Source organism: Dreissena polymorpha, chromosome 1 (assembly GCF_020536995.1).
Source record: "Dreissena polymorpha isolate Duluth1 chromosome 1, UMN_Dpol_1.0, whole genome shotgun sequence".
In the NCBI taxonomy this organism is placed as follows: domain Eukaryota; kingdom Metazoa; phylum Mollusca; class Bivalvia; order Myida; family Dreissenidae; genus Dreissena; species Dreissena polymorpha.
In genome coordinates this window covers 174,502,061-174,515,566 of record NC_068355.1, presented here as the reverse complement: position 1 = coordinate 174,515,566, position 13,506 = coordinate 174,502,061, and the positions used below count along the sequence as shown (strand labels likewise).

The following is a 13,506-nucleotide window of genomic DNA, read 5'->3' as shown; positions in this document are numbered from 1 at the left end:
ATATTCGGATATTGATAATTAGCCGACTTCCGCAATAACTTCCCACTCTGATCACTGGGATATAAGTTATCCGTTTATATTGGATGATTATGAAGCCATGTACTTCGGCTTAATTGTGAAATAAATAAATGTCAACATTTATAAGGTCTTTCCGCGCATGCGGCTTCATTATATGAGGACCGGAGTGTGTCCTAGAACTACCTTAGCTGTAGGTGGATGGTCCACGGCCGTCCACAAGCTCAAATGACCATATATGGAGAAAAAGGCGGGACCAAAGCAAATAGGCTTGCAATGCGCATGCCCAAGCAAAACCGATTGTAAGCCATCTTGAATTGTTAGCGTGAAAAGAAATATACTACATTTATTGGATGTTTTAATATGATGAATATTCTAGGTAGAGAATATGGATAGTATCATTATTAGTATAACGTCAACATTAACTCAACAATTGTATTGTTGACATGAAGAAAAAGCTATTTCAAGGTTGTTTTGACCATTGATTGCTAAGTAGGTCAAACTCAAAGTTTCAACTATTATTGATATTTTATTTAGTTAAGGAATCTTCGAGTAATAGTTAAAAAAATATTTCGCATTCTTTAGCTAAATCATGTGTTGTTGCTATATTATAAACGTTCGTGCATGAGCCATTTAAATCCGTTTGCATTACTTTTTTAGTTGTTTCCCCTGGAAAATTCTCTTCTTGCTAGCCTTCGCTGAGTTATTCAACAAGGGTTATGGAGGTTTCGGTAAATGACAAGTTCGGTAAATTGATTTATATAGTAAAAGCCGTGGAGGTTTCGGTAAATTGATTTTATAGAGGAGGTATACCTACAACGAGGTGTTAATGACACCTATTATCGGCTTACAATAACATTAGGGGCATTTATTTGCAAACTGTGGATTAATTTTGATGTACATTAATTGAGTTGTTTGGCACTAATTTAATGATCTGTTTAAATGTACGGACTTGATTTTATCAAATTAGAGATGTTTGCAAAGTGTTATTATTAATTATCCAGGCTTGCAACCTATTAATATTCTAATCGATAGAGGTAAATTATATATTAAGGTCATGATCATTTTGTATTATATATATGTTTTTATACAATTAGTTGATAAAAACCTTAATTAAAGCGTATCAGTTAAAAAAATAAATAATAATGTGGCTCTTACAAGAGGTGGCCTCCACGTACGTGGCAAAATGTATCTAATTAGTATGTGATTACTCCCTCATTTTTTTTAAATGACATGAAATATTCAAATATATATATTGTATCCAAGGTTTAGTTGTTGCTTATTTATAATATATGGTAAATAAAACGGAGTACAAAGTAAATCAGTTATTATTTTTTTATTGAACCGATTTGTTTAGGCAAAAAATGATGTCAGTTATTTCGGCCGTAAAACCCATTGTTCCAATACAGAAGCCAGGTGCCTGTGTATTAATTTGATAAGATAATGATCATCACAGCAGCTTGCTATTACACAGTGTATTCATTCGGCTGGCGTTGTGTTAGATGTCATTTTTATCAGTTTTCAAGTTTTCAATTATGTGTATCTCTTCGCTTAACTCAACGTTCAATGGCACGCGCACTTAACATAATTATAAAACATAACGCGTATCATTATATTACTTTTTATTAATTACGTACACGTATTAAATTTTATATATTGTTTTTTATTGTGTTTTTCTCAACCAGAAAGAAAAAATAAAACATATAATAAATATAAAATTCAACATGAACTCATTTTTATTAAATCATATTTTACAAGAAACTTTTTAAAATAGCATTAAACTTAATTGAAGAGCTTACATTGATTCCGCCATAAATCATTATTTCTTATTACTATTACATGTATGTTACTATTATGTTCTTTAAATAAAAGCACCAATTTAAAAAAACAAACAACAGTATTGCGTTATTTAAATCGTAAAATTAACCAAAAATTTCCTAACAGAATTCGTTTTTCAGAGGTAGCTAATTCATTTCCCTTAATTCTTTACCTTAGGCATAGCATTAATTACTCAACTCAAAATTAATCCACAGTTTGCAAATAAATGCCTCTAATGTTATTGTAAGCCGATAATATATACCTCCTCTATAAAATCAATTTACCGAAACCTCCACGGCTTTTACTATAGAAATCAATTTACCGAACTTGTCATTTACCGAAACCTCCAGCACCCTTCAACAACATCGCTATATTGCTGATTTTTGTTGTTTTTTTGGTTAAAGCTGCATGCTTTTGTTGGATAATGTTTAATTTATCATTCACGTTTGACATATGATTCTGTTTAAACCATATTTAATCGATGTTTTGGTGAATTTCGCGCATGCTTAACTTGCCTGATTTCGGACGGTATTTACTTTCGGATACATGCTCCTCTTGTGTTTTTTTTCGATGTTTTCTTATGTATGCAGATTTAAAAAAACAGCTCATGCTTAAATGTGTTATTGAGCAAGTGACTTCTTAATACTATGGCAGGAATAAAAAAAAAACTGTTATAAAATTAAAAAGGAAGTTTAGTTACATGTATAAACTCACAGTCACAAGTGTGTAAGTATTACTGTTACATTTATTTGTATTTACTAAAAGTAGATATATGCTCACATATCAGTAAGTATTGTACAGCCCTAAATTATATTTAATACACCCATATAGGCAGTAAATTCATATATGTGCTGGTTTTAATTTACATTCATGTTATTATCACCCTGCAATAGGCGGAGGGATATTGTTTTGGCCTTGTCCGCCCGTCTTTCCGTCCATCCGGCACTTTTGTGTTGGGAGCCATATCTTGGAAGTGCTTTGGCGGATTTCATTGAAACTTGGTATGAGTATATGTATAGATAAGAGGATGATGCATGCCAAATGGCATTGTACACTATCTGTTAATAACGGAGTTATGGCCCTTCGAACCTAAAAAAATGCTTTTTTACCTGAGTGTCAAATATAACACTTTTGTGTCCAGAAGCTAATTAGCTGGGGATATCAATTCAATGAATTTGCTTGTTATTAATTGAAGGGAAATAAACCTGTTATTTTGTCTGTCATTATGGTGTTTAAAGTCACATTTAATGGCATCCAACCTACTTTATTTCAAATACAGTAACACCTGGCGCCGTGACCGGGATGCAGATTCTAAGCAGATGGGCCAAAATGGGGGCAGCTAGAGAGACTTGCCTAGAACTGACAAGCCTGGAGGGAGCTGGTTGACTGTTGGCGAGATGGGACAACAGACGAAGAATAAACGAACCTACTTGATTTGATAAACATTTGTGTAAGTCATTCAAGAATCGAGCAAACTTTTTGTTTCCAATAAGCAGTCCTGTATATATCCGAAATAAAATAAAATGTTTCACTCAGGTTCCTTGATACTCATCTTGGTATTTAAGGGACCTTATAACAGATTATGGCATGTATTGAAGTTTGTCATTAAATGCTTTATATTTATAAATGTAAACATTAAATCTAAAAAGCTCAATTAAAAAACAAGAACAAATTAAAAGAAAAAGTAATCCTCATCTGGGCTCGAACCACTGACCTCTGGAGTAAAAGTCTAACGCTAAGACGGCCATCCATGCTCATACAATATTTTATACTTTCAGTTTCTATAAGCAAAGCTCGTAGTGTCACAAAAAACGACAACAGAACTCCAAATTATTCAATTGTTTTGCTTTGCAACGATTTATCATTTTCAGGTTGTTAATGTTAAGTATAACTGTTTTCTCACAAATATCATAACTGCAACAAAAATGTGCAAGTCTGAAACTATTTTTATACCCCCTTTCGAAGAAAAGGGGGCATATAGTTATCAGACTGTCCGTCTGTCGGTCCATATTTCCGTCACACTTTGCTTTTAGGTTTCGAAAAATGCTCATAACTTCTATTTCCCTTGAGATATAACCTTCATATTTGGTATTCATGTGCATATGGGCAAAGTCTTCCATACGAACACAAATTTTTACCCCTGTGACCTTGAACTAAAGGTCCGCGTTAAGGTTTCAAAATCTGCGTTTAGGTTTTGAAAAATGCTCATAACTTCTATGTCCCTTGAGATATAACCTTCATATTTGGTATGCATGTGTATATGGACAGGGCCTTTCCATACGCACAAAAATTGTTACCCCTGTGACCTTGAACTTAGGGTCCGCGTTTAGGTTTCGAAATCTGCGTTTAGGTTTTGAAAAATGCTCATAACTTCTATGTCCCTTGAGATATAACCTTCATATTTGGTATGCATGTGTATATGAACAAGGCCTTTCCATACGCACAAAAAATTTTACCCCTGTGACCTTGACCTTGAAGTTAGGGTCCGTGTTTAGGTTTCTAAATCTGCGTTTAGATATTGAAAAATGCTCATAACTTCTATGTCCCTTGAGATATAACCTTTCATATTTGGTATGCATGTGTATATGGACAAGGCCTTTCCATACGCACACAAATTTTGACCCCTGTGACCTTGAACTTAGGGTCCGCGTTTAGGTTTCGAAATCTGTGTTTAGGTTTCGAAAAAAGCTCATAACTTCTATCAAGCATTTATAGGGGGCATAAGTCATCCTATGGTGACAGCTCTTGTTTTATTTTGTCAATTTACCAAAACATGCAAAGGCCCCTTAAAATACATGAAGTAATGTTTACAGTTGTCCATAACCACATATTGAAAAAGAATGTGCAAGCTCTATCTATTGGCATACAAACAAAGCCAATCTGTTGGATTATTACTCATGGCAAGCAATATGATCTTAGGTATACCTTCTATAATCAGGTGTTTGCACTTTAATCACATTAAAATTTGAAATACTATAGAAGTACAAAAAGGTCAGAATCAGGGCTCGAAATTAACACTCGCACACTCGCAAAATGCGAGTGAAAAATACCGATTACGAGTTAAGTTTTAAGCCACTAGTAATTTTTTGCGAGTAACGAAATAGTGAAAAAAAAAACAGTAATATTGCTAAATGCGTTCGACATCCTGAACGCTAAACCATATGTCATAGAATGTCCTAATACCCGTATGCGGAAGAGCGCACCTTGTATATAGACTAGTATACTTATAGTACAAATACGAGGATGGTATTGGTACAAAGAACGTTAAACAGTCGACTTATTCACACGTGTTCATTGAACTTGAACAGACATGGCGTCGAAGCGAAAACTAACTAGTTTCTTTTTGCCCACAGATGGAAATAACAATACGAAAGATAAAGCAAAGTTAACTGTTGAATAAAAAAACGAAATTAAATTATGTTTCCAGCAAAATTTGCGAGAATGTTTTTGATTTTGCGAGTTGGTATTAAAGCTGCTCGCAATGTTTTGCAAGTAGAAAAAAAAGTTGAATTCGAGCCCTGAGAATGATAACAAACAGGTTTGTAATGGACATCATCTTGCAATTGCTATTTATGTGAGTGTGATGGTACAAAAATTCTGAATTTGTTATATGTAGGACATTTAGTAACTTAGCAACCCATGCATGTTGCAAGGGTGTTAATTGTCCGGATTATTTGGAAATCCGGATTTGAGCCATTCAGGATTGAATTTTAGATCAGTGTAAATCCGATGATTTGTTTTAAGGGGGTGTAAACAAATATTGTAATTGCTTCATTGGCATGCCGGGCATGTGCGCTTAGTACGGATTTTTCCTGGTCTTTTTAACACGTTTTCCAAAGAAAAAACGGGTTATTAGATTGGCAAATGTCGGCTGACGGGCGGACGGAACAAGCTTGTCCGGGCCATAAAGTTGTGGTTCTTGGTGAGAATTTAAAATCATTTGGCACATTTGTTCACCATCATTAGACATTGTGTCGCTCAAAAGAATACCGTCAATATATCCAAGGTCAAGGTCACACTTTGAGTTCAAAGGTCAAAAATGGCCATAAAAGAGCTTGTCCGGGCCAAAACTATGTCATTCATTGTGAGACTTAAAAATGATTTGGCATATTTGTTCACCATCGTGGGACGTTGTATCACACTTTAGAATTACGTCAATATCTCCAAGGTCAAGGTCACCACAACTAAAAATATATTTATTTTGAAACAAAGGGAGTTAATTATAAACAATCAGTTCAGTTTGAGTTGTCTCCCTCTATCAGACTTTTTTCTAAATTGAAAACCTGGTTTTGTGACAATTTTGTCTCTTGTTTTACTATTGTCTGATTGGTTATCCGCTGACACGGACATAAAAGGTAACTGACCTAACCTCTTGGCTACTTTCCAGAAATCTTACATACTACAAAATGTAGCATATGTCCCCCATCATTAAATTTCCATTTTCTGCTGTCAAACTAAGTGCATATATTATTTCATTTGCCAAAGACATATCTGGATATATTTTTGGACAGTTGTTTTACTGTATGGTTAGTGGATTAACATTTATTATGCCCCCCTTCAAATAAGAGGGGGTATATTGCTTTGCACATGTCGGTTGGTCGGTCTGTCGGTCCGTCCACCAGGTGGTTTCTGGATGATAACTCAAGAACGCTTAGGCCTAGGATCATGAAACTTCATAGGAAGATAGATCATGACTCGCAGATGATCCCTATTGATTTAGAGGTCACTAGGTCAAAGCTCTAGGTCATGGTGACCCGAAATAGTAAAATGGTTTCTGGATGATAACTCAAGAACGCATATGCCTAGGATCATGAAACTTCATAGGTAGATTGATCATGACTTGCAGATGACCCCTATTGATTTTGAGGTCACTAGGTCAAGGTCACGGTGACCCGAAATAGTAAAATGGTTTCCGGTTGATAACTCAAAAACGCATACGCCTAGGATCATGAAACTTCATAGGTAGATAGATCATGACTCGCAGATGACCCCCTATTGATTTTGAGGTCAGTAGGTCAAAGGTTAAGGTCACGGTGACCCGAAATAGTAAAATGGTTTCCGGATGATAACTCAAGAACACATATGCCTAGGATCATGAAACTTTATGGGTAGATTGATCATGACTCGCAGATGACCCGTATTAATTTTGAGGTCACTATGTCAAAGGTCAAATTCACGGTGACCCGAAATAGTTAAATGGTTTCCGATGATAACTCAAGAACGCTTACGCCTAGGATCATGAAACTGCAGGGGTAAATTTATCATGACTTGCAGATGACCCATATTGATTTTCAGGTTACTAGGTCAAAGGTCAAGGTCACGGTGACCCGAAACAGTAAAAAAAATTCCGGATGATAACTCAAGAATGCTTTTGCCTAGGATCATGACACTTCATAGGTACATTGATCATGACTCGCAGATGACCCCTATTGATTTTCAGGTCACTAGGTCAAAGGTCAAGGTCACAGTGACAAAAAACGTATTCACATAATGGCTGCCACTACAACGGACAGCCCATATGGGGGGCATGCATGTTTTACAAACAGCCCTTGTTATCGATGTTCTTTATAACATTTATATAAAATGACAATTACACATCGAGTGTTACTGGTGGTCTGGCTTATAATATTTTGCATTTTACTCACCAGAAATAGCAACTAAGACTATAAAAAGAACAATGAACTATGGCTTTGGGGGGCTCTACCTGTAAGGGACCTACAGCCTCAGACTCCAGACTTTATCATTAGGATTTCAAATTTGGGACATTTGACACCCCTGATGTTGTGCCATGTATCAAAACCGTCTATATATAAAAATTAATTTTATTAATTGGATATGTTGAAGATTTGGTGATGCAATCATTGGATTTCATTTTGTGTTTTGTTGACCTACTTTTAATTTTTAGGCTCAGCAGAACTATGGCTGTCAAAACACAATTGTATTAAAATGAATAGTGCTTCAAATTATACAAGAAGTCACTTTCTTTTTGTTTCAGATGTTTTTGCAGTTTCGTCGGAAGACGTTTCCCACCAACCATCCTGTCTTGAAAGAAATAACTTTTGAACCTGATTATCTGGTAATACTATTTTTTTTACATACAGTTATTAGTGAATTATGAACATTTCATAAGGATCTCAAGGGTCACAACAGGTATATATATATAATATATATATAATCAAGATTTTCCATAGGCAGTTAGAGCACAGCCGGCACGAATAGCATGGACAAGTTAACAATTTTTTTTTTAATATCTAGTGTGTAAAAATTACTTTGCATTGCAGAGAACTTTAAGATCATTTTATTTCTGTAAAAAATGTTCAAAGTTATATCCTGAATGATTTTAGGGCCTTAAATTATATATGGAAACAAGCATATTTAATAATAAAAAAGGCCTGTTGAGTTTTTAATTTGTTCTCTTAAAGATTTACAGAAAGACCCTTTTTAGCTCGACTATTATATATGAAATCTATATAGTGGAGCAATTCTACTCACCCGGCGTTGGCGTTAGCCTTAGCATTGGCGTTAGTGTGAGCATGCAAATGTTAAAAGTTTGCATACTACCCCAAATATTTTCAATGTCCCCTGGCATATTTCTTTCATATTTTGCATACTTCTTAACAAACATGACCCCAACCTATAAACAAGGGCAGACAACTCTATCAAGCATTTTGTAATAATTATGGCCCCTTTTCCACTTAGAAAATGCAGCAAATGTTTAAGTTTGTTTACTACCCCAAATATTTTCAATGTCCCTTGACATATTGCTTTCATATTTTGCATTTTTCTTTACCAACATGACCCCAACCTATAAACAAGAGCAGACAACTCTATCAAGCATTTTGTTATAATTATGGCCCCTTTACCATTTTGAATATTCATATTATTGATAAATCTATGTTAAAGTTGGCGTACCACCTAAAATATTTTCAATGTCCCTTGACATATTGCTTTCATATTTTGCAAACTTATTTACCAACATGACCCCAATCTATAAAGAAGAGCAGACAACTGTATCAAGCATTTTGTAAGAATAATGGCCCTTTTTCCATTATTATATGCATATTACTTAAGATTCGACCCAATAATATCTTTGACAAGTTTTAAAATGACGCCGGTTGGTTGAAAAACATGGCATTTATGAGGTGGGGCATTTTCCTTATATGGCTATAGTAAATCTTGTTATCACTCTAGAGGCCACATTTATTGTCAGATTTTCATGAAACTTGGTCAGAACATTTTTCCAATGATATCTTGGATGAGTTTGAAAATGGTTATGTTTGCTTGAAAAACATGGCTGCCAAGGGGCGGGGCATTTTTCCTAATATGGCTATAAATGGCTATAGTAAAATCTTGTTAACACCCTAGAGGCCACATTTATTGTAGGATCTTCATGAAACATGGTCAGAAGATTCATCCCAATAATATCTTGGACGAGTTTAAAAATGATGCTGATTGGTTGAAAAACATGGCTGCCAGGGGGCAGAGCATTTTTCCTTCTATGGCTATAGTAAAACCTTGTTAACATTCTAGAGGCCACATTTATTGTCTGATCTTTATGAAACTTGGTCAGAAGATTTGTCCCAATGATGTCTTGAATGAGTTCGAAAATGGGTATGGTTGCCATAAAAACATGGCCACCAGGGGGCGGGGCATTTTTCCTTATAGGGCTTTAGTAAAACCTTGTTAACACTTTAGAGGCCACATTTATTGTCAAAGCTTCATGAAATTTGGTCAGAAGATTGGTCTCAATGATATCTTAAAAGAGTTTGAAAATGGGTACATTTGCTTGGAAAACGCGACTTCCAGGGGGCGGGACATTTTTTTCATTATATGGATATAGTAAAGTCTTGTTAACACTTTAAAGGCCACTTTTATTTCCGATGTTCATGAAAAATGGTCAGAAGATTCATCCCAATAATATCTTGGACAAGTTCAAACATGATGCTGATTGGTTGAAAAACATGGCTGCCAGTGGGCTCTGCATTTTTTCTTTTATGGCTATATAGTAAAACCTTGTTAACACTCTAGAGGCCACATTTATTGTCTGATCATCATGAAACTTTGTCCGAAGATTTGTCCCAATGATATCTTGGATGAGGTCAAAAATGGTACAAATACGTACAGACTTTAATGATAAACACTAGTCTGGCCAATGTCTTTTTACAAGCTGGTATATACACTCACTGCTAGAGCAGAATCATTTGTCATCTGTTGCAGACAGGCAGTGGTGATCGTTCTTAGCAAATTGAGTTGCGGTTCTTTCCGTAGCTAAGGCTTCTAAGCACACACTGATTTGCAAAATATGCTCTGTAAATTCTAAAATGCGACCAACTAAAAACAAACCCTTTGCCAACTTCTAGGTCAAAGGTTAAGTTTGAACATCATGATTCCTTTTAAATGGCAAATGATATTCGCGTACGATCTTACAACTGTAACTCCCTATTAATTGTTCCCAACTCGGCATTTTCATCAAAGGGCATGAAGGGTGTCCAAGGTTGACAGGTTGGAATCTTTGAATGGCATGGTGCTGCGCCCTTCCATTCATGCCAAGCTGGAGCACTGGTTTTGATGGTGTTTCACTTGTAACACACCAAGCAGTATGACCCATTATATTTATCAACATGGCTAAAATGAGGCCAAAATAATTGTTAAATGCCCTTTGTTTATTTCCAAAGACATGGATGGATCATCTTTGTCTCTGAATATATTATAAATACTCGTGTTGTTGATTTTGTCCTGTTTGCTTATTGCAGGAAAACTGTTAACGCATTATGTTGTGAAGACTCCTCTGTAATCAGACAGCTAGCAGTATTATGATTATCAAATATTAAAATTTGACTTAACAATATAGCGCTTCAAATTATATAAGACTTTATTTTTGTTTCAGATATTTTCCAGTTTCCCCTCACAACAATTTGCATTAAACCTCTTGTCTGGTAAGAAATTTCCATTGAAACCAACTGCTGGTAATACTATCTTTTTATACCCCCATTACAATTGGTAATGGGGGCTATAGGAACCACTTTGTCGGTCCGTCAGTCTGTCCCGAAATTTCATCAGATCTTCACCCAAACTTGGTCACAAATTGTATCTAGATGATGTATAGGTCAACTTTGAATATGGATCATGCCGGGTCAGAAACTAGGTCATGGGGTCACTTATTGTGTTTTAAACCTGAAGTTTGTCTGGGCCATAACTTTGTCATTTATTTCATACAGTATTTTAAATGATGGAACAGTTCATAATGATTTCAAGACATCTTCTGATCCCTGGAAGATAAACTAGGGATTGATCTGTCTGTATATAACAGTTCAGAGCCTTCCAATCTAGCGTGAGAAGATGTAATGATAATGTTAAATGGAAATTACATATAACCATACATGCCATAATTTTTCAGACCAATTCCGGGACATTGTGTTAAATTGTCCGGGACTTTTGCCGATTTTCCGGGACATGTATAAAATGTAGCGATATTTATAGACATATGCATTTTTGGTATGTTTTGTTTTGTTTCGCATCGTTAATTGCAAAAGTTCGAAAGCCTATCCGAAATACACTTGAACTATTAACGTCAAATTAAACATTACTAGTTCCGTTACTAGATACAGGCCATGTGTTTTCAGTGTAAGCGTTCTAAACATAGATGGTGACGTCACTGCGTTATTGTTATTAAGACCGGTGTGTAACGCGTAGTTGTTGATACGCCTTTATTCATTTATAACATTTATGTAATAAAAAATACAACAATACAGTACCGTTAGATCGTCAACTCAAATCAATTCACAATACATACAACCAATCACATAAAACAAATACAACAAAACAGTACCGGTAGATCGTCAACTTAAAATCCGGACAGTTACACTCTTGTTTCGCTGTAGATATAAGTCAATTAACAACCAAAACAATGCCGCCTTTTCGGTTTGACAGCGAACGTGAGACAATCAATATGATAACAGGACCCCTGTTAATTGATCAATTTTGACACGTAGCGTAGTCTGCCTATTCGGGTAGGCATTGTCATGGAGACGCTGCATATATACACAGATTCGAGGTGCAGTTAAGCCTAAGGTAATGGTACATGTATATATGGATTTTGTAAATTCGGGGACATTTGACAGATTTCCGGGACAGCGGGTCAAGTTGTTCATTTCCGGGACTGTCCCGGACAATCCGGGACGTATGGCATGTATGATATAACAGTTCATACAGTTTAAGAAATACAATACATTTTATACAATGTCGTTTTTATGCCCCCGAACCAGGGATTTTGAGGGCATATTAAAATCGCTCCGTCCTTTAGTTTGTTAGTCCATCCGTCCGTCTGTAAGTTAGTAAGTCCGTCTGTCAGTCCGTCCGGATTATTTTCCGTTCAATAAGTCAAGCAATTGTCATCAGATCTTCACCAAACTTCATGAAAATGTGTAAGGCAATTACATCTAGGTCAAGTTAGATAATGGGCCAAATAGACCCAGACACCCCTGAGTTATGGCCCTTGAATCATAGTAAAATAGGGTTTTTAGCTCAACTATTATATATGAAATATATATAGTGGAGCTTTCCTACTCTCCCCGGGGTTCCAGTGTCCGTGAGCGTTGGAATGAACTATAGTGGGGGACATATTGTTTTTGCCCTGTCTGTTGGTCTGTCTGTTGGTTTGTTTGCTCCAACTTTAATATTTTGCCATAACTTTTGCAATATTGAAGAAAGCAACTTCATATTTGGCATGCATGTGTATCTCATGGAGCTGCACATTTTTAGTGGTGAAAGGTCAAGGTCATCCTTCAAGGTCAAAATATACCTAGAAAGGTGCAGATTTGCTTCAGTTTTGTGTTTAGGTTCATTTTATTCCTAAAATATCACAGCTATTACACTATGCCTCCAAACAATATACGAAAGCTTGACCCAAACCAAGACACTCTTGATGTTAGTAATGGTAGGTGAACGTAAGAATTAAATGCTGACAATTCACATGAAATTGACATGAGGGTTTATTAATTATCCATGGTCCTGACCCCTTTAATATCTGAAATCCCTGTTTGTGCATATAACATAATGAGAACACCCTTTGGGCGACCTAACTTTGTATTTCAATCAGTTTCTTGTTTTGACCATTATTTTTACATTATTATCAAAACTTGTTAGTTTCCTACCCTTAAAAAAGGAGAGGGACTTATGGTTTGCGCTCTGTGTCTGTCAGTCTGACACTTTTCTGGATCCTTCGATAACTTTAGAAGTTCTTCACCCATTTACTTCAAATTAATACTGAACCTCTCTTATGACAATAAGGTCAATCTCAACTATGTATGGCCCCATTACCAACCCTGGGGTGCCCCTCCCACATAGGCCACGCCCACCCAAAATTGCCTTTTACTATAATTTCTTCATTTCTACACCGATTCACTTCTAATTGATACTGAACTTCTCTTATGACAATACGGTCAACTATGCATGGCCCCATTACCAACCCTGGGGCGCCCCTGGGTCAAACATGCGGCGTGGGGATATGCGTCGGTCTCTGCCGCGCCATTTCTAGTCAACATTGGAAACATTGGCATCTTAAAGGAATAAATTATGTATGAGCCCAAATTTTGCAGAACTATGGCCCTTGCTCATTTTTGTTTAGCTCCTCAGCTGAAATCATCATCTAGCAGTCACAATAGTTGAGCGGTT

General features: G+C 36.0%; 1 long non-coding RNA gene across 1 annotated transcript; it reads left to right on the top strand.

Annotated features, from left to right (window-relative positions):
- The first annotated feature begins 212 nt into the window (after positions 1-212).
- On the top strand, positions 213-10,769 carry LOC127862462 (uncharacterized). Its single transcript, XR_008040635.1, has 4 exons — positions 213-317; positions 3,113-3,283; positions 7,829-7,909; positions 10,721-10,769. It is a non-coding gene; the product is annotated as an uncharacterized LOC127862462 (long non-coding RNA).
- Positions 10,770-13,506: the final 2,737 nt, after the last annotated feature.